Source organism: Balaenoptera acutorostrata, chromosome 1 (genome assembly GCF_949987535.1).
Source record: "Balaenoptera acutorostrata chromosome 1, mBalAcu1.1, whole genome shotgun sequence".
NCBI classification, from domain to species: Eukaryota; Metazoa; Chordata; class Mammalia; order Artiodactyla; family Balaenopteridae; genus Balaenoptera; species Balaenoptera acutorostrata.
The window spans coordinates 163,634,091-163,659,326 of record NC_080064.1 but is presented as its reverse complement, the minus strand read 5'-3'; the positions used below and the strand labels follow the sequence as shown (position 1 = coordinate 163,659,326).

At 43.3% G+C, this 25,236-nt stretch overlaps 2 protein-coding genes across 10 annotated transcripts in view; one reads left to right on the top strand and one right to left on the bottom strand.

The window, feature by feature from the left end:
* LOC130707321 (coiled-coil domain-containing protein 185-like) overlaps positions 1 to 24,331 on the bottom strand; it is a 34,842-nt gene extending 10,511 nt beyond the window's left edge. The window contains exons 1-3 of one of the 3 annotated variants that reach the window (XR_009007231.1): positions 24,076 to 24,331; positions 21,995 to 22,153; positions 963 to 1,101 (exon numbers count right to left, since the gene is read on the bottom strand). The gene's annotated coding sequence lies outside the window, so the exon portion shown is untranslated. Of the gene's footprint in view, positions 1 to 962; positions 2,322 to 19,606; positions 22,154 to 22,614; positions 23,895 to 24,075 lie in introns of those variants that run through there. The other 2 variants (XR_009007230.1, XR_009007229.1) reach the window with 2 other exon arrangements.
* A 636-nt stretch (positions 24,332 to 24,967) lies between these two features.
* Positions 24,968 to 25,236, top strand: part of LOC130707327 (cyclin-Y-like protein 1) — a 293,323-nt gene continuing 293,054 nt past the window's right edge. For 2 of the 7 annotated variants that reach the window (XM_057541375.1, XM_057541373.1), the window contains exon 1: positions 24,975 to 25,220. The gene's annotated coding sequence lies outside the window, so the exon portion shown is untranslated. Of the gene's footprint in view, positions 25,221 to 25,236 lie in introns of all 7 variants that reach the window. The other 5 variants (XM_057541388.1, XM_057541379.1, XM_057541355.1 and 2 more) reach the window with 5 other exon arrangements.

Here is a 25,236-nt window from a genome sequence, read left to right as displayed (position 1 = left end):
TCAATGGTGGAAGTTTTGACTTCAGGTTCACTTGTCTTTCCATATCATGCTGCCTTTCAGGAAATGTACTTTGAATTGAGACATGTGTTACGGACCGAAAGTTTGTGTTCTTCCCAATTCGTATGTTGAAGCCCTAAACCCCAGTGTGATGGTATTTGGAGGTGGGACCTTTGGGAGGTGATTAGGTTTAGATGACGTCATGAAGGTGGGGCCTCCATGATGGGATTAGAGGAAGGGACCAGAACTTCTGCTCTCTGCCATGTGAGATCCCAAACAGAAGGTGGCTGTTTGTAAGCCCGGAAGCGGGCCGTCACCAAGAACTGAATGTGCTTGCATTTTCACCTAGCACTTCCCAGCCTGCAGAACTGTGAGAAATAAATGTCTGTTGTTTAAGCCACCCAGTCTATGGTGTTTTGTTAGAGCAACCTCAGCTGACTAAGATGACATGCTTTACAAAAAATTATGATCAGTATATATCCGAGGGTCATGACAGCCATGTCCTTGAAGCCATGTGGTAGCAGCCTTAACCAGAGTGACTGAGGCCTCCCCAGGAGCCCACTCTGCCTGGATGGGATCTCACATGCAGTCATTAGCACGTCTATAGCTGAGAACAGGAGGTTGTTTCTACCCTAGGTTTCTATTGGTGCAACTCATACCATTGTTAGAGAAATTATTTAGTGATTATAATTTTTACTAGGAGGCAACTTTTACATCAAATAAATCAAATTTGAAATGGAATCATTTAAGTGAGGAAATATTTGGGCATGAACTGAGTTGTGCTGATACCTGAATGTCATATGCCTTTGCGGAAGCTTTGTAAAACATTTTGTACATCTACATGTGGCTCTGGCTGGTATCAGGCCATTTCCTGTTACAGAGAAGCAGTGCTGTGTGGGCGAAAGTAGAGCCACCCAAGAGCCAGGAGACCTGCCACCAGGCAGCTCTGCCACCTGCTGAATCACCTGAAGTGGTCATCTTATTCTCTGTCTGGTGACTCTGGTGGTTTCTTCATTGCTGCAGGAGATGATCTGTAAGATCTCATTCAGTCCCCAGTGCAACTAGAAAGAGGAGTTCAATTTAGTAACTCCTGCAGCCTTCATTCTGCAAAACAAAAATGAGTTAATCCCTGAAAAATGCTTACAGCAGTGCTTGGCATGTGGTTGCTGCCTTATAAAAATTAGTCACTAGAGTGATCAGTATCATTATTCCAAGAGCATTAAAACCATAGCAGCGTAGGGCTGAATTTAAAGACCTAGTTTGGCAGATGTAAGCTATTACATATGGAATGGAAAAACAACAAGGTCCTACTGTATAGTACAGAGAACTATATTCAGTATCCTATGATAAACCATAATGGAAAAGAATATTTTTTGAAAAAAGAATGTATATATGTACGTAACTGAATCACTTTGCTGTACAGCAGAAATTAACACAACATTGTAAATCAACTATACTTCAATTATAAAGAAAGAAAGAAAGAGAGGAAGAAAGAAAGGAAGGAAGGAAGAAAGGAAGAAAGGAAGAAAGAAAGAGAGAGAGAGAAAGAAAGAAAGAAAGACATAGTGTGGAGCAAGCCAGATTCCCAATTCAGGGCTCTTTGGCCTCTTTCTTGCCCTGAAGGTTCTCAGAATTCCTCATGGAATTGAGAATAGCTCACTCACCTCTGTTGATGATAGAGGGGACACAGTCTTAACTTCATGATGTCACAAACATTTATTGAAATCTGGGCCAGGATTAGAAAGATAATCAAAGGCCCTTGCCCACAATATTGCTAGGAGAAACACGTCCAGGTAACAGATGTGGTAAGTGGTTAGACAGTAAATTCAGCAGTCTTCCTAGAGGAGGGAGGGATTAGTTTATAACGGAAGTTCATCCACGTTGTTCATAAGGGAAGAGTTCACATAGAATGATGGTGCTAAACCTGGGAAGGCAACTAGGATCTCGCCATACAGGCATGAGCAGGAGGACACACCCGGCAGAGGACACTGTGTGGCCACAGTGTGAAGCCTCAGAAATGCCTGGCATGTGGGGTCATGTGTGGTTTGTGTAGCGGGGACTTGGGGTATGTGTGCAGTGCAGTGACGGGTGATGGCACCAAAAAGGTGGGCTGGACCCAGATTCCACTGGGCCCTGAATGCTAGGCCAAGGAGCACAGGCTTCCCACTGGGCAGTAGGGTTCCAGCTGTGTCCAGAAGTGCTTCAGGATTCCTTGAAGCTGCCGGGAGCCCAGAGGAGGTGGGGCTAGAGGACTTTAGGGCAGCCTCTGAGGCGTCTGTCCCTGCTTCACCCAGAGCAGCTCAGAGCAGCTCAGATTTTATCTGTTTTCTATCCTGGGGTTCTTGGTAACACGTTATTGAAAAAAGTTGGGGCTTCCTCTGCTTATAAAAAAGGGTTAAAATCCACTATGTAGACAACAGTGAGTCAATAAAAGTCTTGAAACCAAACAGTGACCCGATTTAGTTTCTATTTTAGAAAGCTCACCCTGGCAGCAAGGTAGAGGATAAATTGAGATGAGGAGTATGGGGAGGGAAATTGGAGAAAGGGGGCCAGTTAAGGAATTGGTTCAATAATTGGGGCAAGCAAGAAGGAAGTGAGTGTAAACCCAGACATTGGCAAGGGGAGAGGGAGGGATGGATTCAAGGTACACTGCAGAAGCCAAGGGACCATGACCTGAAGGTGGACTCGATCTGGAGAAAGAGGGTTTCTACCCCAGGGGCCTGGGAAGATGGCGAGTGGCAGTGACAAGAGGTCTCAGTCTAGGTGACCTTGAAAACAGTGATTTTGGAAATCAGGTGAAAGAAGCTGTAATAAAAGTGACTACGGCACAGAGCAGCAAACAGAATGTCTGGAAGAGGCTGATGAAACTGGGAAGAGAAACCTTATCTTTTGAGGGACCTGGTGACGAGGCTCCTGCTTAGAGCACAGCTGCCCAAGCAGGACAGGTGCTCTCACCTGCATTGTTAGCATCTGATCAAGATCCCTAGGAGAATGACTAGCTGGGAAGCCTATGTCAGCTCTTCCATCAGGCAGATGAAAGAGATGTTTTGTAAATGTTCAGCTGCCAAGCATTCCCTTGATACTAGGAACAATCAGCCTCCTTTTTATTTGGCAGAAAAATCCTCAGTGTATTTCACTGGAGGCCTCAGAATTTAGACCTTCTGCCAAATGAGGACATGGGCCTCTTTTCTGCATTTGTTGGAGACTTGGAAAATATGGCAAAATGTGCTCTAACCTCACAATCTGAATTGACTTATGGAATAGACATGTGTTTTGGGCCCTTACTCAGAATGACTGTTAGTGGGCCCTTACTCAGAATGACTGTTAGTGGTAGTGACTTCAGATTTGATCTCTTGGCACAAAGCAACTAGTTCTTGGATGGGCCAAAGGGGAGAAATAAACTAGAGTTTCTCCATCCAATATAGCAGCTGGCAGCCACACATGGGTATGAGCATTTGAACATGGGTAGTTCCAATTGTCATGTGTTATAAGTATAAAATACACACTGATTTTAAAAACTTACTATAAAAAAAAGTTAAATATCTCAACACTTTTTATAATATTGGGCACTTGTTGAGATGGCATTTTAAACACAGTGGACTAAATAAAACATATTATCAAAGTTAATTTCACATGTTATTTGTTTTAATGTGGCTATTAGTCAATTTAAAATTATATATATGTAAGTATATATCACGGTGTATTTCTATTGGACAACACTACTCTAGATAATTGAGGTTCCTCAACATTCATGTTGCAAGTGAAAGCTTTCAATGTCTAGGTAATTTTTATTTTATGTAAATTTATTGCTTTGAGTAGAAGGGTTTAAGATGGCGGCATAGGAAGACCCTGAACTCAACTCCTCCCATGGACACAACAAACTTACAGCAACATATGGATGATTTTCCTTTGAAAAGGACCTGAGAACTAGATAAACAGTGCCTTGACAGCAAAAGATAAAAAAGATGCATTGAGACAGAGAAGCAGAGTGTCTCACCCAGGTCCCCACCCCAGAAGCAGTGACCCACAGTTGGGAGGGATCCCAAAGATATAGAACTTTCCCTCAAGGAGTGAAGGGATTGAGCCCCATGTGAGGCACCCTGACCTTTGGGTCCAACACTGAAAAGACGAGCCCCACAAATCAGTGGGGATTAAGTCCAGGAGAACCATAAAACTATAGGGAACAGTGAACCCATTCTTAAAGGGCTTACATGCAGACCCATTTGCAGTGAGATCCAGGGCAAAAGCAGCAGAAAGGGCAAAAATGGCAAAGAGCACCTAGACCATAAGTGAGGGAGACCCACTTACTGATTTTACAGTAGCTGCCAGAGAGCTAGGAACCTGCTGGTACTTTCTTGGGGATGGAAGTGCTATTGGGCACCTTTGTTACAATCTCATCCTAACTTGCTGGTGAAGAGCTGGTGAATGCCATTTTTGGCACCCTCCCTCTAGCCTGATAGCACCGGAGGGCATGCTCCACCCACTCCACAATACAACCCAGCTGGGTGAGGGCCTTGCCCACCCTGCGCAGCAGCTGCGCCACAACTGGGCTGGGCGAATGCACTGTGTCCTGCCTTCCCCAGGCAGTGGCCATGCTGCAACCAAGTCAGGTGAGCACCCCAGGGCCCTGCCTTTTCCACACAGCAGCTGAGACCCCACCACAGCTGGTGTGTGCATGCAGCCCACACGAGGGCCTCCCCTTGAGCACCTGGCTCTGGTGTTCAGGGAAGACTGTGCTTCTGGGCCCCAAGGGTCATCTCCTACATAAGAACACTCCTTCAAGACTGTGAGAAGTAGGTGTTTTGCCTGATACATATAGACAAACACAGGTAGTAAGACAAAATGAGGAGACAGAGGAATACGTTCCAAACCAAAGAACAAGACAAATCCCCAGCAAAAGACATTAATGAAATGAAGATAAGCAACCTACCTGATAAATAGTTCAAAGTAATGATCATAAAAATGCCCACCAAACTTGGAAGAATAATGAATAAACACAGCAAGAACTTCAACAAAGCAATAGAAAATATAAGAAAGTACCAAACAGAAGTTATAACTGAACTGAAAACTATACTTGAGGGGTTCAACAGCTGACCAGATGAAGTAGAAGGATGAATCAATGAGCTGGAAGACAAAGCAATGAAAATCACCCAGAGCAGGAAAATGAAAAAGAATTTTAGAAAGTGAAGATACTTGAGTACCTCGGGTCCAACATCAGGTGGAATAACATTTGCATTAGAGTGATCTCAGAAAGAGAAGACAGAGAGGAAGGGCCAGAAAAATAATTTGAAGAAATAATGGTTGAAACCTTCCCTAATCTAGGGAATGAAATAGATATCCAGGTCCAGGAAGTCCAGAGAGTTCCAAGTAAGATGAGCCCAAAGAGAACCACACCAAGACACATTATAGTTAAAATGGTAAAAGTTAAAGGTAAAGAGAGAATCTTAAAGGCAGCAAGAGAAAAACAACTTAGAATGTATAAGGGAAACCCCATAAAGCTGTTAGTAGAATTTTCAACAGAAATTTTATGGGCCAGAAGGGAGTGGCATGACATAATCAAGGTGCTGAAAAGAAAAGCTTTCCAGCCAAGAATTCTCAACCTGACAAGGTTATCATTCAGAATTGAAGAAGAGATTAAGAGTTTTCCAGATAAGCAAATGCTAAAGGTGTTCATCACCACTAAACTGGCCCTACAAGAAATGTTAAAGGAAATTCTCTAAGCTGGAAAGAAAAGGCACTAATTAATAATAAGAAAACATACAAAAGTAAAAATCTCACTAGAAAGGTAAATATACAGGAAAGATAGTAGATCAACCACTTATAAAGCAGGTATAAAGGTTGAAAGACAAAAGTAGTAAAATTAACTAAAATTATAATAATTAGTTAATAATTAGTCTGACCACAATGACCACTATGAAACTAGAAATCAATTACAAGAAGAAAACTGGAAAAACCACAAAAATGTAGAGATTAAACAACCAGTGAGTCATTGAAGAAATCAAAGGAGAAATTGAAAAATACCTGGAGACGAATGAAAACAGAGATACAATGTACCAAAATCTATGGAATGCAACAAAAGCAGTTGAAGAGAGAAGTACATAGCATTACAGGCCTACCTCAAGAAACAAACAAACAAACAAAAAAACCTCTCAAATAAACAATCTAACTTTACACCTAAAGTAACTGGAAAAGGAAGAACAAATGAAGCCCAAAGTCAGTAGAAGGAAGGAGCAGATCAGAGCAGAAATAAATGAAATAAATACTAAAGAGACAAGAGATCAGTGAAACTAAGATCTGGTTCTTTGAGAAGATTAAAAAAAATAGAAAATAGAAGATAAAAAATATTGAAAAGCCTTTTGTTAGACTAACCAAGAAAAAAGAGAAAGGGCTCAAATAAATAAAATCAGAAATGAAAGAGGAGAAATTGCAGTTGCTACTGCAGAAATACAAAGGATCATAAGAGAATACTGTGAACAATTATACACCAAAAAATTGGACAGCATAGAAAAAAAGGGACCAATTCCTAGAAACATGCAATCTACCAAGATTGAATCATGAAGAAATATAAAACCTGAAGACTGATTACAGTAGTCAAAAACCTCCCAACAAACAAAATTCCGGGACCAGACAGCTTCCCTGGTGAATTTTTCCAAACATTCAAAGATTTAATACCTATCCTTCTCAAACCCTTCCAAAAAAAAATCAAAGAGGAGGGAATGCTTCCACACTCACTTTATAAGGCCAGCATTACCTTGATACCAAAACCAGATAAGGGCATCACACACACACAAAAATTACAGGCCAATATCCTTGATAAGTATAGATGGAAAAATCCTCAACAAAATATTAGGAAACCAAATTCAATAATACATTAAAAGGATCATACACCCCATGATCAAGTGGGATTTCTTCCAGAGATACAAGGGTGATTCAACATCTGCAAATCGATCAACATGATACACCACATTAATAAAATGAGAGATAAAAATTATACGATCATCTCAATAGATGCAGAAAAAGTATTTGATAAAATCATAACATCTGTTTATGATAAAAACTCTCAACAAAATGTGTATGGAGGGAACGTACCTCAACAAACAAAGGCCATATATGACAAACCGAGAGATAACATCATATTCAATGATGAAAAAGCTGAAAGCTTTTCCTCTAAGATCAGGAACAAGACAAGGATGGATGTCCACTCTACCAATTTTATTCAACATAGTGTTGAAAGTCCTAGCCACAGCAGTTAGGCAAGAAAAATAAATAAAAGTCATCCAAATCAGAAAGGAAGAAGCAGAACTATCATTATTTGCAGATGATATGATGCTATATATAGAAAACCCTAAAGATTCTACCAAAAAACTCTTTGAACTAATAAATGAATTCAGCTAAGTTTCAGGATACAAAATCAATATAGAGAAATCTGTGGCATTTCTATCAGAAAGATAATTTAAGAAAACCCCATTTAAAATTGTAGCAATAAGGATAAAATACCTAGGAAGAAATTTAACCAAGGAGGTGAAATACCTGTACACTGAAAACTATGAGACACTGATGAAAGAAATTTAAGAAGACACAAATGAATGGAAAGATACACTGTGCTCATGGATTGGAAGAATTAATATTGTTAAAATGTCCATACTACCCAAAGCAATCTATAGATTCAATGCAATCCCTATCAAAATTCCAATGGCATATTTCACAAAACTAGAACAAATAATTCTAAAGTTTGTGCAGAAACAGAAAAGATCCTGAATGGCCAAAACAATCTTGAGAAAGAAGAACAAAGCTGGAGGTATCATGCTCCCTGATTTCAAGCTATACTACAAAGCTATAGTAATCAAAACAGTATGATACTGGCACAAAAACAGACACACTGATGAGTGGAACAGAATTGATAGCCCTGAAGTAAACCCACACATATAAGAACAATTAATTTATGACAGAGGTGCAAAGAACATACAATGGAGAAAGGACAGTCTCTTTGATAAGTGGTGTTGAGAAAACTGGATTGCCACATGGAAAAGAATGAAACTAGACTACTGTCTTACACCAAACACAAAAATCAACTCAAATTGAATTAAAGACTTAAATGTAGGCCTAAAACAGTAAAATTCCTAGTAGGAAACATAGGCAGTAACCTCATTGTCATCAGTCTTAACAATATTCCTGTGGACTGGACTCCAAGGGCAAGAGAAACAACAGTAAAAATAAACAAATGGGACTACATCAAACTAAAAAGCTTCTGCACAGTGAAGGAAACAATTATCAAAACAAAAAGACAACCTACTAAATGGGAGAAAATGTTTGCAAATCATGTATCTGATAAGGGTTAATATCCAAAATATATAAAGAACTCATAAAACTCAACAACAATGAAACAATCCAATTAAAAAATGGGCAGAGACACTGAATAGAGACATATCCAAAGAAAACATACAGATGGCCAATAAGCACATGAAAAGATGTTCATCAGTACTGATTATTATGGACATGCAAATCAAAACCACAATGAGATATCGCCTCACACTAGACACTAGTTAGAATGGTTAGTATCAAAAAGACAAGAAATAGCAAGTGTTGGAGAGGATGTGTTGATGGGAATGTAAACTGGTGCAGCCACGATCGAAAACATTTTAGAGATTCTTCAAAAAATTAAGAAAACTACCATACAATCCAGCAATTCCACTCTGGGGATTTATTCAAAGAAAATGAAAACAATAATTCAAAAACATATATGCACTCCTATGTTCATTGCGGCATTATTAACAATAGTCAAGATATGAAAGCAGCCTAAGTGTCCATCCATGGATGAATGGATAAAGGAAATGTGGTATGTATACCCAATGGACTACTACTCAGCCATGAAAAGGAATGAAATCTTGCCATTTGTGACAACATGGATGGACCTGGAGAGTATCATGCTAAGTGAAATAAGTCAGAAGGAAAAAGACAAATACCATATGATTTCACTCATCTGTTGTATCCAAAACAAAGCAAAACAAAACAAACGAACAAACTCATAGATACAGAGAACAGATCAGTGGTTACCAGCGGGAAAGGGGGTTAGGGGGTGGGCAGAAGGGGTGAAAGGGGTCAATTTTATGGTGACGGATGTGATCACTTTGTAGTGTATACAGATTTCGAATTATGATGCTGTACACCTGACACTAGATAATTAAAAAATGTATTGCTTTGAAATTACCTTTTCTAAAAAGATAATAATTGGGTCAAAAGGTTTTTTCTTCAATGGCTGGATGATAGGTTAAATTATTAAGTTTCAGATTTTAGCTTTGCAGTAGAATTTCACAGGAATTCAGTTATTTCACGCCCCACCCCCACTTTTTCCTTACTGCACAAGAATACGATGCCCCAAAGCAACAGTATCTGAGAATACAGAATAGGCCACTCTGTACATGTGCCTATGAGATATGAACTCATTAAAAATACCAGACCCACAAAACAGTGAAAAAAAATTTTTTATGGGAACACCCACGGCAGTGAATGAAAAACTTATGTTAATGCTGTTCTAAGAATGAAACTTGTAGCTTATAAACTTCTTTAAAAAAAAAAAAGAAGAAGATAGTGGGATAAGGACCTGGAAATATGAAAGTTCCCATGGAAACAATCATTTACCCGCCATGCAAATATTCCATGTGTATGAGAGTAGATATGTGTAGAAACGAGGGCTGACCCATATTAAGTTGGAGCATTGGAGTGTTGCTGTAAGTGCTTTATGTGTAAACCCTACCACAATGAAGTGAAGTAAGGACTGTTTTTTCTTGGGGCACAGAGAGAGAATCAGAAGATCAGGAAGCTAGCTAGCAGTGGAGCCAGAATCAGAACCCTGGCCCTCACCCTAACCTCTACACTGTATGCCCTTCTGAGCAAGTGCAACATAATTATAGTCAGAGAGAAACACCTGTGGACCAGAGAGCAGGACAGGATTTTAAACATTTCTAGTTTTGCTTCATCTTAGCATTCTGATGTTTTTCACATTTGTAACCTTAATGCAATTAAAAGCAGGAGATGGTAATCAACCAATTCTTATGAAGGAAGGAAGGACTTAAAATAAGTACTTTGAGAGCCGAAAGGGAGTTCACTTCCACGGTGTGATAACGGGATGCAGTTACTGGATCACTCAGCACTGACACAGGAACACGAAACTGCGCCATAACGTTATTTATTTTTGAAATTTTATCACAAATAATTTGTAAAGTTAAACATAGGAAGAGGCTTTTCCAATGGAAATTTGCAAAAATAGTCACACTTAATAACTTACCCAATTTGGAATTTCTTCTTCATCCTCAACATAATATAGATATTATATTAAAATTTTTTTAAAGAATGTGCTTTGTTGAAACTTTAAAAAATGTGTGGGGTTTTAAAAGTTTTATCTTTTTCTGTTTTGCTAAAATTGAGCCTGGCATTTTTAACTTCAAAGGAAATTTGTTTTTCCGAAAGGTCTAAGTGAGGGGAGATAGCTCTACAGTACAAGTCTGATGATGGATGGTTTGCTGTGAGTGCTGACTCTGCATGTAGTGTATCAGTAATAATGTTGTGCATTGACTTCTTATTTTAAAAAATTATTTATTTATTTATTTTTGGCTGTGTTGGGTCTTCACTGCTGCACGCGGGCTTTCTCTAGTTGCGGCAAGTGGGGGCTACTCTTCGTTGCGGTGCACGGGCTTCTCATTGTGGTATCTTCCCTCATTGTGGAGCACAGGCTCTAGGCGCATGGGCTTCAGTAGTTGTGGCACGCAGGCTCAGTAGTTGTGGTGCACAGGCTTAGTTGCTCCGCGGCATGTGGGATCTTCCCAGACCAGGGCTCGAACCCGTGTCCCCTGCATTGGCAGGCAGATTCTTAACCACTGTGCCACCAGGGAAGTCCTGTGCATTGACTTCTTTACTGATGTTATCAGCAGGGTAGGAATCCTCAGCCCACTAAAATTCCAGCCGCCACATCCAGCAGGCTTATCCTACTGTGGATATCATATGGTGTCTTTTCACTCAAAGCCACCCACACACAGGGCTGGAGTAGAATCTCGACAACCATGGGTGGCTTTGTCTGTGTGCTCAGCAAACACTTCTGTCCGCAGGAACCTTACAAAGGTGCCTTTGTCTGCCTGCCTGGGTCTCTGCACGGTCCCAGTTCAGGGCAAAGTTATGAGCCGTTCTCCCTTCTGTATGGATTGGTGCTCCTTCTTCAAGTCTTGGTTTGAGGCACGCCTTCCCTGACCTTCCTGACCAGATGAAATGCCCTGCCATGCCCTCTCATAGCCACTTTAGAGCACCAGCCCCTCTCCTTGGTGGTATGTGTCCATTGCAGGGCTACTCTTGGCAGCTCTGTGATTAACAAAGACCTCCACCAGTAAGTTCCATGAGAGAATGGGCTTGCCTGTTTTTGTCACTATCATTCACTAATGTTTCTCCAGTGCCTGGCATGGTGCCTGGCATGTTGTAGGCACTTGGCAAGTATTTGTTGAATGAATGAAATAAATGTTTGGCTGCACCTAAAATTCAGTATCTAACCACAGCTGAGCCCCCATGGGTGAGCATCAATCATTCTCTATGTGTATATGCACCTCCTGCAGCAATGATTTCCAATCTTTCTTACTTGACTCAATGCCCAAACTTGGCCCGCTCACTCTTTGTTCCTGTTCTCAGCCCCTACGTTTTAGACAATATCAAGTGTTATCAAAGCAAGCTTCGTCACCTTCCCCTTCCTCTGGACCTTCACCCATTTTCCTCTTCCTTTCTGACCCAGAGCAGAAATTGTCCCCATCCCTTGCCAAAGCCAACTTTCCCCGTACCCTGATCCTGCCCCTCCATCCTCCCCCAGGCCACTGCTCCAACCTGCATCCCCTATCTCGACTCTTCTCTCTTTTTCCAACTCCTTCCTCTCACCTTACAGCCATGCTCAGGTGACTCCCATCTTCCCAATACGTTGGCCCTTGGTGGTTTAGCTCTCGAGCACCGCTGTCCAAGGGAACTTTCTGCAGTGGGGGAAATACTCTGTATCTCTGCTGTCACATATGGAGGCTACTACCACATGTGGCTATTGAGCACTTGAAATATGGCTAGTGTGACTGATACATGAAACTTTAATTTTATTTAGTTTTAATTAAATTTAACATTAAAATACACACATGTGGCTAGCGGCCTCCATATTGGATCCCACAGCTCTAAAGTGTAAGTTCCAAAATCATATTGTTTAGGTTAAAATAAATTACAGTTGTACCACCTCCTAACCATATGGCCTTGAGAAAGCTACTTAAGTACTAAACTTTTTCATCTAAAATTATGCTAATGGTACTATAGTATAGAGTTGTTATGAATAAGATAATTCATGGTATTACATTTAGTGCAAAGTGTATATACTCAAAATGTATTTGTTTTTGTCATCACCATCATCTTCACTGTTATCCAATCCTATTGAGACTGCTTTTTCAAGCTTCAGGTCAGATGCTTTAATGACCAACAAAATCAGTTCAGTGGGTCTTGACTAGCATTTTTTTAGAGAAATAGACCAGACTACAATAAGAAATATCAGTGCTTCTCATGCAGTAGAAATAGGTATTAATTCGTGAAACATTTGTTTCTATATACGAGTGCATTGTGTACCAGGCAATGAAGTAAAATACATTTCTCACCATGAGTTGCATAAAAAGAGTTGTGTTTCTCTAGAAGTGCTGCTTCCGAGTTGAGAAGGTCAAGACTGATATACCAGAGGCCAGATCCACTGGCCTCTTCTCAACCTTATGTGGATTTCTCAGTCCTATTTGGCACTGAGGTCCACCTTCTGTTTGATTTTCTTTCCTCTGTTGACCTTTACTCTTTCCCATCCAGTATTTCTTTGAGGGCTACTTGCATCAAAATAACTCCAGGAGGGTAGGGACATATGGTAGTCAGCCTCCAAGTTGCCCCTCCACCCTGATTTTGTCTCCTGTCACTTCTGTGAACTCTCCTCTCACAGTAAATAGGACTCACCTATGTAACCAATAGGATTTTGCAGAAATGACAAACGTGACTTCTGAGGCTGGGTCATAAAAGATATTGTGGTCTCCGCCTTGCTCTCTTGGGTCACCTGCTCTAGGGGAAGCTGACTGCCACTTGATGAGGACACTCATCTTGGAATCAGAGCCTCAGGCCCAGAGAAGTCTTCAGATTTCTGGCTTACAACTTGACTGCAGCCTTGCGAGAGGCCTCGAGCCACCCAGCTGAGCTGCTCACAGATTCTTGATATCCAGAAACCATGAGATCAAAAATGTTGCTGTGTTAAGATGTGAAATTTGGGGGTTATCTGTCATGCATCAATAGATAATGAAGGGAGTGTTCTCTTTAGATCGTATGTTCCTACTGAATCTGGTTTTCTGGGGAGGTGTCTAGGAATCTTCATGAATGTCTCTGGGTGATTCTTTGACCCTCTAGAGTTTAAGAACCACTGCTCTTTTTTTCACTGACTGCCCTCCCTCTTCCTTCCCTCCCTCCATTCCTTCCTTCCCCTACAGTACAGTTCCCAAAAGCTCTGTCCAGGGCCTCTTCTCTTTTTATTGTGCACTCCCCAAGCAAGTACATCTATTCTGTGGCTTCAACAGACAGACTTGGAGCAACCCGTGGACCTACTTCTTCCACACCGAGCCCTCTTCAAAGCTCCTAAGCCCTATTTTCCAACTGCCTGCCTGATATCTGCATGTGTGTTTCCCTCCAGCAAGTCAAACTCAGCATGTCCAACCTTGAATTCATAACCATCCTCATGAAACCTTTTCATTTGTGTTCCCTATTTTTGATAGTAATTTATAGCTTAGGCTCCTAGGCTCTAAATCTTGATATCATCCTTGCATCCTCTTTTTCCTTACCCTCAACACATCCGAAGATCTGACAGTCCTCCTCTTCAGTCCTCCATTCTCCCATGGCCACTGCCACCACTCTGGTTCACACGTCATTACCCCTTACCTGGCCTGTTGTGATGCCTGCTCCATTGCTTTCTCATTCTCCTCTTTCCCCACAACCTCTTCCATTCCAACCTTCAATCCACAACCTCTCCATTGTCTTTTGAATAAAGTTTAAACTCCTTGGTGTGTCATGTAAGGTCTCTAACAGTGAGGCCCTAACAGGATGTTCTATGTTTATTATTAATAGCCATCTCCTAACTCACCCCTAAACACACATACTCTCTCGGCACAAGACGTTATCCATAATTTCCCAAACATGCCTTGAAGTGGTCTATATCTTTTCTCATACTATTATGACCCCTAGAGAATTAAAATTCTCCTTTGAGAATAAAAAAAAAATCATACTGTAAAGCCCATTGCAAAATTTATTTGTGGTGCAGTTGCAATGGTAGATGTAGTTCATGTCTGCACCCTCTCATCCCAGTCCCCAAACCAGGTCAGGAGAAGGCAGGGGGAGAGTGTGGGTGCAAACCCCATTGAGCTTGCAGCTACTTTGTTGCCTTCGGACATGAAAAAGGCATTTTCAGCTTCCTGTGGGTCTTCACCTGCTTTAGCTACACAGGTTGTACTTTTGTGAAAAGACGCACTCATTATTCATTTATTGAGCTCATAAGCATTTATTAACCCTGTCCTAGCATCATGGTGGATATCAAAGTTAAGACCTAGTTCCTGCTCTTTGTCAACTCTGGTAGAGAGTAGCAATTGCCAGAAGATACTAAAATATCAGGGGACTTCACAGGTAAAGGAAATCACCTCTGGGCTGGAAGGGTGGGGAGTGGGGATAAGTTATTGCCTACCTTCCTCTCCTTGAATGTAAGCTCCAGAAGGGCAGGCATCTTTGTTTTGTTCAAGTCTATATTTCCAGTAGCTAGATCAGCAACCTACACAGAGTAGGACCCAAAATATATTTGTTGAATGAATGGGTGACTGAATAAAAACTTTTACGTAGAAAAAGTGTAGGTTCAGGTTCATAACTGTGAACTTCTTAAAGGCTGAGATGATAGCCATTTGCATTTTTATGGATTTGCATTGTGTTCAGCATACCTTAGGCACTCAATTAGTGCTGGATGAATGTCGAGTGATTCCATAGTGAGGTTTGTTTTCTCCCACCCCTTCCCTGGTGTCATTAAGTGTTAGCCTTCCAAAGAAAATATTTATGCTAAGTTGACAGTGGTTTTAAAGGTAAGAGTCTTTAAGAAACCAAGGAAAAAAGGCAAGGTGAAAGAAGATGAGACAAGATAAAAAGGTCAGGAAAATAACATTTTTAATGTAATTAACTACTGAAAGTGTTCCTGAAAGCACTGGTTTACCTTTACCTAAGAGTCAACTGAAATGGAAAATCTGACTATATGTGACGTTGTTAAACCATTTCATTAGTAACACTTCTTTGATTTAATCCAAGAACCAAATATTGCTATATAGAGGTCAAAACTTAAAGTTAGTGAAGACTTATCCAATTCAGAATTAAATAAAAAGGCCAAAGGCCCAGAGAATGTTTATGCTGCTGTTCTTTTTCCCCCCCAGTGATCTAAATTTAACTAACTGAAATTATATTCTAAGTATCAGATATTTATGCCAGGCTCTTAAGTGGCAGCTAATTTGCATACTGAAATTACTTGAGACTTGTTTTAGTGAGAAGCCCATTGGGTGCAGAAATAATTGCTGGGGAAGAATCAAAAGCAAGAGAACATGATGGTCTTTGCCCTGAAGCAGCTTACCATGTAAGCAGGAGAAACAGATATTAAGAAAGCGGGGGCTGGGGGGGTGGGGGGAGGGAAGAAGTAAAGCAATATTTGAGTTCAGATTCATTTACAGCCTTTTGGCGCAGCCTGCTAGTTGGCCATTGAAATCTGAGCTTTCCTTCTTCAGAAATGTTGTCCCTGGGACTACATTTCCCAGCTCCCTTTGCATCTATGTGAGACTATGTGACTAGTTGGCCATGTGACCTCATTCTGGCCAATGGAATGTGGGCAGAAAAGATGTGGACCACTTTTAGGCCTGGACCTTATGCCTTACCCTCCTTCTTCTATGGGCTGATATAACTTTTTTTTTTTTTAATTGTACTGTCTTTTCCCAGTTTTGAAGCCCTGAATAAGAGGCTGGTCAGTCAGTTTCCCTTCTTAAACAGCCAATTAAGTCCACATCCCAAACCACTTCATTGTTGGGCCCTAACACTCTGGGGCCATGAAACATATACCCTAATTGCCCCAGAGCCAGGTACCGGACAACTAGGGATAACCCCTATGCCCAGAGCCCTGCCCCCAAATTATTCAACTTAGCCAATCCACAGGAAGACCATGAAACCTAGCTAACCCCACCCGGCTTGCCATAAATCAGCTGCCCCCTAGAGCCCCAGCCTGCTGTTACTCTGTTCCTGGGTACAATCCCCTGTGTGGCCCTGCCTAGCAAACTTCTCTTGTTCAGAGCTCTAAGAATCAAAGAATTTTGCCTTTCATTTATCCAAGTGTCATTGTGTTGGGTCTCACCATCTTTAAATCTTATAAAACAGCTGAAATGGCAGTGATCACAGATTCTTGGAAACTATGTTGATGATGACAAAGTTGCCTTCTGTCTGGTCCTGAATGTCTTCCTCTAACTCTCCCATCCCTGCCCCACCGTCAGTGCCCTGCACTGTCCTAAGAGAAAGGAACTTCTCTTATGTTGTTACTTGTTTTGGCTTATCGGTTATGTCAGTCTAGCCTACTATAATTATTATAGGAAAACAACCAACCCATTGCTAGGGATATAGTATGAAATGAGGAAGCCTCCAGAGAAAGACAAGGGAAGCCAGTATCTCAATAATCTCTATGAGGAGGGGAGCTCAGCGTTGATCTTTTACAAAATGGCAAACTAGTTTTGCAGTTAGTCCTTACTGGACATCCCTCCACTCCTGTCCAAGGAAATGCTTCAGTCAAAAGATGCCTTATGTAGATAGATCTCCATTATCTCTAGTTTCAAAAAATATACCATCAGTGCACAGTATTCTCAAAGTTAACTTCATGTCCTTAGGCCCCAGGTTCATTCCGACCTTTTCCTCTTCTATGTTTATCTTTTTCCCCTCCTATCTTTTCCTTTGCCTTGCAAATTAATTTCTAACTATCTAAGCATTACATAATAGTATTCTCAACAAAATTATATACAAATAAATGAATAATGAAAGTAAAATATAAATTATAGAAATAAAACTATTCTTTGATTAATCCTCCCCAACAATTCCATTTGCTCTCACCAACCCAGATGCAACCCCACTGTCTTCTGTGCATGGTTTCAGGCATTTTCCCTTTTTATTCACATTAGTTGATAGAAAATCTATGGTATTGTTTTTCCATAAATCATGTCTTACTGTCCATTCTGTCCCACAATTTGCTTCTTTCACCCAACAATGTTTTGGAGAGCTCTCCATGGTCCTACATGGAGATCTAGTTTATACCTAATGACTACATACTGTTCCTTAGTGTGACTGTACCACAATTCATTTAGTCATTCCATTATTCAGGGTGTCTCCAATTTTCCACCATTACATAAATATCTTCAGTGAACATCCTGGGACATGCTTGCCTGAGTACTTACTCAGTGCTGGGTGCTCTTCAGGTGCTTTCCAGGAGATCCCATTTAAGCCTCTCAGCAGTTGTATGAGGTAGGTACTGACATCATCTTTGCTTAGTGGGTGAAGTGTTTGAGGTGAACTTGCCAGGGCTTCTTTAGGGGTAATAATGAGTGGTGTGTTTGCAGGGCAGTTTACCCTCCTCTAAGTGTAGCATGTGTTAAGGACACCAAAGGCTTTGTTTTAATCAGATACAGTAAGACATGTAGATATGGAAATGACAGTCAGGAAAGAGGTGTTTTTCTTTATACTCACAATTCCCTAGAAGCAGGAGGCATGGCAAATCATGCAGGGCCACTTGGGGAAGCACCAGAACCGGTCAGGGGGCAGAGGGAGTGAGGGGTGCAGTGGGGAATGTGTGGTTTTCATGGGAAGGAATGGGTGAGGTGGGTAAACAAGTTTATAATAGGCTAGTTTGAATAATTTCAGTGGGCTCTGAGGCATAGGGGCTGTCCGTAGTTGTCTGGTACCTGGCGCTGGGGTGATTATGGCAGGGGAATAGTGACTCTAAGTGTGAGAGACCATAAAGGAGGTAGTGGGGTGTGTGGGCTCTAGTTTACTATCTCTAGGAATTGCTTAGCCCTGGGAAGGGCAGTCTCTCCAGGGTCAACAATGCCCCAGGTGTCAAAGCATCAGAATACAGAAAATAAAAGACATGGTTAATACATAGCAATTTGCACTCCTACCAGCAGAATATGGGAATTCCCTTCTCCCTGCATCATCACCAAACACTTGATGTTATCAGACTTATATTTGTAGTCCATCTGATAGGGGAAAACAGTGTCTGTTGTTTTCATTGGCATGTTCTCATTAATTAGTGATGTTGAGTACCTTTCATGTATCTTTGGTCCAATGGTGAATAGTCCATTCCTGGCTAGTGTCTCCAGTTTATTTCCACTCCTCCACAGTCTTCTCTCTTTTTCTTCAGACACAAACCAAACGTCCCTCCATGACTTTCCAAGCCTTTCTCAGTATGGCACAGGTGCTTTTTGGAATTTTTACTTCTTGGCGTTTCCCAACTTGTCTTCTAAATTCTACACTTGGTCTCTTTCCCCACCACCTCCTTCCTGGTCTTTACAGAAGCTGCTCCCTCTGCCTGGAAACTCACTGCACCTTCTCTTCCTTTTCTTCCCTTTATACACACACACGTGCGTGCGTGCACGCACACACACACACACACACACACTTCTACTCATACAACATATGAAGTCACCCCCAGGATCCTTTTCCAGCACACTCCATCCTATCTGCTTTACAATCTTAGCACTTAGCCCATGACCCTGTAATTGCAGATTTACTTTTCTACTCTCTCCATAGGTTATAAACTGGTTGAAGACAAAGATTGGGTCTTTTATATTTTTGTATCCTCCACACCTAGTACAATGACTGAAACATGTCAAGTACCTGAGAATACACCTTGAATGGAGGAAGAATGGGTGAGAGGTGACTGAATGAGCACTTTTTAAAATTTAAGTATAGTTGATTTACAATCTCTCAGGTGTACAGCAAAGTGATTCAGCTATACATATACACATATATATATTCTTTTTCAGATTATTTCCCATTATAGATTATTACAAGATATGGAATATAGTTCCCTGTGCTATACAGTAGGTCCTTGTTGTTTATCTATTTTACATATAGTAGTGTGTATCTGATAATTCCAAAATCCTATTTTGTCCCTCCCACCTTTGGTTATCATAAGTTTGTTTTCTATGTCTGTGAGCCTATTTCTGTTTTGTAAATAAGTTCATTTGTATCATTTTTTTAGATTCCACATATAAGCAATATCATATATTTGTTTTTCTCTGACTGACTTCACTTAATATGATAATCTCTAGTTGGACCTATGGCAGGGGGACAGTGCTGGCATGGTACCAGCATGGTACCAGCATGTTGCTGCAAATGGCATTATTTCATTCTTTTTTATGGCTGTGTAATATTCCACCATATATATATATATATATACACATATATATATATACATATATATATGTATATATATATATGTGTGTGTATATATATATATGTATATATACGACACATCTTCTTTATCCATTCATTTGTGGATCGACATTTAGGTTGCTTCCATGTCTTGCCTATTGTAAATAGTGCTGCTATGAACGTTGGGGTACATGTATCCTTTTGGAATTAGAGTTGTTGTCTTTTCCAGATATATGCCCAGGAGTGGGATTGCTGGATCATATAGTAACTCTATTTCCAAATGAGCACTTTTATCCTGTTCCACACTCCAGCCTTGGAAGTGTGTCTCCTCACTGAGTGTGTTATCCATCCAGGGCAGAGGTGGTGGGTGGATCATATGCTTTGACAATTCTAGATCTGTACTCAAACCCAGCATCTAGTGCAATGCTAACCTATGTTCTAGCATGTTCTGAGCTCATTAAATGGGTTGTGGTTGATTCTATGTTTTCCTGGATGCGCAGGATTGAGGAAACCCAGAGAGAAGAGAGAAGAATATCAACTGACTTCAGTCTGGTTTTCAATGCCAGGGCAAGATTGGTGGGGAAGGTCTCCTTTCCTTCTGCTATTAATCAGTTAATTCAGAAAATAATTCTTGATTGCTCTACTGTGTTCCAGGCTCTATGTTTAGCAATAGGTGGAACAAGTAGAGAAACACTTGCTCCCAGAGAACTCACAATCTACTCAGAGGCACGGTACCAGTCTGCTAAGTGCAAGCACGTTGGGATGAATGAAAAGGTGTGGACTGTGGGAGGTGCTTCGTGGAGATAATGTTTAGACGCTGAGGGTTGATAGGACTGTGAAGCAGTGTGCCTTCAAAGCTGGCATTCTGGGGTTCAGGGGTGCAGGAGCTGAGAGGTGCTCAAGAGGAAGGATGAAAGGGCCACAGAGCGCAGAGTGGTAGAGTGTGGTTGATGCCATGCTGGACATAAATTCTTTCAGACACTTCCTGTTCAAGTGCCATCGTGTCCTTTCTCTGCTCACAAACCTCCAATGGCTTCTCTTCTCACCCTGAGTAAAAACCAGATCCCTGCCAATGCCTCTAAGGTCCACCTCAGTAGGAGACCTCTCTGACCTCAGCCCCCCTAGTTGTCTGCATCACTTACTCACTCCAGCCTCATTGACATCCTTCCTGTTTCCTGTACACAACAGGCATGCTCCTGCCTCAGGGACATTGCATCTGTTCTCCCTTTGCCTGGAAATGCTTTTCTCTTAGAAAACTGCATAGCTCTCTCCTTCAGGTTTTTACTTAAATGTTACCTTCCCAGTAAGGGCTTCCCTGCCTACTTTATCAAAAATTTAAGCCTTGATCTTTGCACAGCACATGTGATAGACTGCCAGTTTCCCCTGACCCCTTCAGTCCACTCTCTTCTTGCTTCTGGTCACCTGGTTGCCCCATAAAGACTACATTTCCTAGCTTCCCTTGCAGCTAGATATGGTCATGTGACTAGGTTCTCACTAATGATAGGTGAGAGAGCTAATTTTTGTGTAACTTCTGCCTCCCTTGCCTGAAAGGAAATTGTTTGCCTTAGATTCCCTTTTCTTATCACTTTCCCTCAGACTGGACCCCAGACAGATCAGTGACCCAGCTTCTGTCCCACACATGAAGACAGTATCTTAGAGGATGGCAGAATAATGAGGTAGAAGGAATCTGGGTCCCTGAATGACCCTATGGAGCAGAGATGCCCCATCCACCTAGAATAGTAAGACATTCACATAAGGGAGAGATAAACTTCTATTTAAATTACTGAATATTTGGATCACTTGGTTATAACGACTCTGCCTATGCTCTAACCTTCACATCTCCTCTATAAATTCCCTGATTCATTATTCTGCCTAGTACTTCACACCATCTAACACTCCCAATGTTTTCTTCTTTTGTTTATCATGTATTCCTTAAGTAGACTGTGAGTTCTTCCAGGGCAGGGGGTTTAGCATCTTTGCTCACTACTGCATCTCCAGCACCCAGTACAGTGCCCAGTTCATAGTAGGTGCTCAATGAATATATTTGGAATGAAATGTTATTGTCCACTGAAAATGAAATCAAAGGCTATGCCATGAAGACAGAGCTTCAGTAAGTTTTGAAAAAGAATCCTAGGGCAAGGTGGGGGGCAGTAAGAGGATGGGAGAGGGGAGGGGAAATGAGTGAAAACAGTGAGGAATGTCATTCATGGAGGGTTGAGAGAAGCATGGAGTCCGAGGAGGGGTGGAGTTTTTAATCAGGTCAGAGAAGCCCCTCAGCTCTCCTGTGTTTGGGAGGGAGACTCTGGAGGCTTTGCTTCAGCATGTCTCCCCACTGGTATTGGTTTTGGCATTGACTTCTATATGAAAGAGGAAGAAAGATTAAGTTTTTGCCCATTTAGCAGGAAGTAAGTCATGCTCTCTCCTGCATTCCATCTACCCTTATTCTCGTCCTCTTGAGAAAAATCTACATCCTATATTCAGGATAACTTACCTAGAATCCTTGAGGTGGAAGGTGTTCATAGCAATAGCTGTGATGTATTGGGAAAACCATTAGGATGGAACTGAACTGCTTTAGATTTAATCTGATGCCTCCACTGGCTGGGTGGTCGTGAGTAAATGGATTGAACTCCTTTGTCTTTAGCATCCTCGCCTGTAAAATGAGTGTAACACCGGACACTGAATTGTGTCCCCCCCCCCCCAACCTCCAGTACCTCAGAATGTGACTGTATTTCAAGACGGGGCCTTTAAAGAGGGAATAAAGTTAAAATGGGCTTGTTAGAGTGGTCTCTAATCCGATATAACTGGTGTCCTTATAAAAAAGATTAGGACACACACACACACACACACAGAGGGAGACACCAGACACTTGCACACGCAGAGGGATGACCATGTGAGCACACAGCAAGATGGTGGCCATCTGCAAGCCAAGGAGAGCAGCCTTAGAAGAAACCAAACCTGCTGATACCTTAATCTCGGACTTTTGGCCTCCAGAACTGTGAGAAAATAAATCTTTGTGGTTTTATGACACCTAGTGTGTGATATTTTGTTATGACAGCCCTAGAAACTAATACATGAGATAATGTGGAAAGCTAACAGAATGGTGTGCTGTACCTGCCCTCCAAATGCTTGTCTTCTGACGTTGCATTAATAGAAGCAAATTATTTAACATACAGGATGTGCCAGTCCTGCCGTGTGCTGGTCGGAACCCACGGAGTGAGTGTGGAATCCCCTTCTGGAAACGAACTCTGCTTGCTGGGGGGTGGGTGGCCATTGGGAAACTGGGTCCCATCCAGAGAAAGGCTACAAGGCTGGTGAGGAGTCTAGGCACTGCCACACTGTGCGAAGTAGCTAAGTTTAACCCGGAGAAAGGAAGAGTTAAGGGGACGTAAAGCCATCTCCAAATGAGTAAAGCTCTGTCTTAAGGAAGAGGAATCCCATTTAGCTGTGTGGGCCCAGATGGGAGAGCCGGAACCAGTGTGTAAAAGTTTCAGGGAGGTACGTTTCAGTTCAGTACAAAGAGGGCTTTTCTAAGAGAGCTGAGGGCAAACATTACAGGCTTCCTCAAGTATTCCATGAGGCTGCATGACCACTTAGCAGAAATGTCGGGGTGGGGGGTACTCAAGCACAGGTCCTGTGTTTGCACCAGATAAACTTGGATGTTTCTTTCAATTCTTTTATTCTCTGTACGACTGGATTGTATTTATCAGCTGGAGAACAGGTCTCAATAGTGCTTAGACATATCTCTTACGATTGTAAAGACATACACATGGTCAACAAATGTTTTTGAGTTTGTTGATTTGACGGCTTATTAGAAAGCTTTAGAAAATTTACTGAGAAAAACAATTACATAAATATTCAAACTCTAGAGGTCAGTCATAGGACCTTGGAAGCGTGGGTACCCAACTAAGATTCTGGAGCCCCAAAGCACAAGCTTTAGCAGAAACGAACTTGTGCTAGTGAAAAATCTTGAACTTATTCTATGCAAAGCTGCCATCTCAGTTTTACAAAGCAAAAATAAATAAAGAGAAAAAATGCTGAGTTACATTTATCTACTAAAAGTTAATCTATCCTGACAGAATTTGTTAAAATTACTCCCAGTAAGAGTCGACACAGTAAAAGCTGTAATTTCCTGACTACCATCAGTATGTGAGATTTGGGGACAGCCGATGGAAGCAGAAGATGATTTGGTGGCGGCATCCGAAACGTGGTTTTCATATCCACAAATTGCTACAGAATAATGGGGTGCCGCTGGTTCTAAAGTGCCGCCTGCCTGCAACACCTCATTAGCTCACACCCCTTAACTACCGTGGCTGGGACGTAGGCCCTCGGAGCCAGGCAGGCCGAGGAAGGCCAGCCTTGCGCAGGGCCAGCGGGCGGCCAGAACCAGTGGGGAGTGAGTTGCACGCTTCTGCGGGCTGGGCTCGGGCACCAAAAGCCACAGAGAGACAACACCGACGAGGCAAACTCTCTCCACCGGGGGCTGGGAGGGCAAACACCCTCGACCCCCTTGGGTTCCGATCCACGACCCCAGAAGCCCCCCACCCCACCGCCGCCCCCTCCTCCGTACTCAACCTTCTGCAGCTGCACCGAGGACCCTCCCTCTCCCCGCAAGGAGAGCGCGCGCCGGGCGGACGTTCGGAGGGGCCAGCGCATCTCCCAGACAGGCTAAGAGTCCTCCCGCACAACGCCTGTGGCTCGCAAAAGGGCAAATATCAAGGGAGCGGGGGAGGGGGAAGAGTGTCATTCGGGCTCTGAGGGGACACGCAGAGCCTTGGTGGGACGTGGTGAGGTGCGGAGAGCTAAACGCAGGAAAGGAAGACTTTGGCAATTGGCCGTCCCCCCCCCCCGCCCACGTGAACCCCGTCGGTGGTGAGGGTCTTGGGGTGGGGACCGGCCGCCCTGTGCACTCTTGTCCCACCGGTTGGAGCCGCCACCGCGGCAGCAGCCTAAAGCGGAGCCCTCTCCCGCGCCGTGCCGCGCTCTGGGGGCACCGGAGGACGCGCGGAGGCCGCGGCGGCCACCCGGAGTCGCGCGCAGCGCATGCGGAGACCGCCGTCCTGCGCCAGGAAAGGGGCGACCCGGCCCTAGGCCTGTGCCGACACGTGCAGGCGCGCGGGCTTCCGATTGGTTGCGGCGGCGGAGGGTCCCTTCCCCCTCCCCGCGCTCGCGGGGCCCCTTCCCCAGCCGGGGCGCTGGCTGGCTCTGCGGAGGCGCGTGCCCGCCTCGTGCGTGTCCGGGCTGCGCGCCTCCGCCCCGCCCCCGCCCCCTCCCTCTCTCCGCGCCGCCGCCGCGCGCTCGGGAGCTCAGGTAGCGGGCGCGCGGGTGCCTTCTCGGGGGACTGTGGCCGGACTGTCGTCCTCCCGCCTCCCCCGCAACTCCCGCACGCGTCCGCTCCCGGAGCCTGGGGAGGGAGAGCGCGGGCGCGGGGAGCTGGAGCCGGGCGCCGCCGCCGCCGCCGCCGCCGCCCCCTCCCCCTCCCTTTCTCCGCGACGCCGCCGCGCGCTCGGGAGCTCAGGTAGCGGGCGCGCGGGTACCTCCTCGGGGGCGCGCGACCGGACTGTCGTCCTTCCCCCCGCAACTCCCTCACGCGTCCGCTCCGGAGCCTGGGGAGGGAGAGCGCAGGCGCGGGGAGCTGGAGCCGGGCGCCGCCGCCGCCGCCGCCGCCGCCCCCTCCCCCTCCCTTTCTCCGCGACGCCGCCGCGCGCTCGGGAGCTCAGGTAGCGGGCGCGCGGG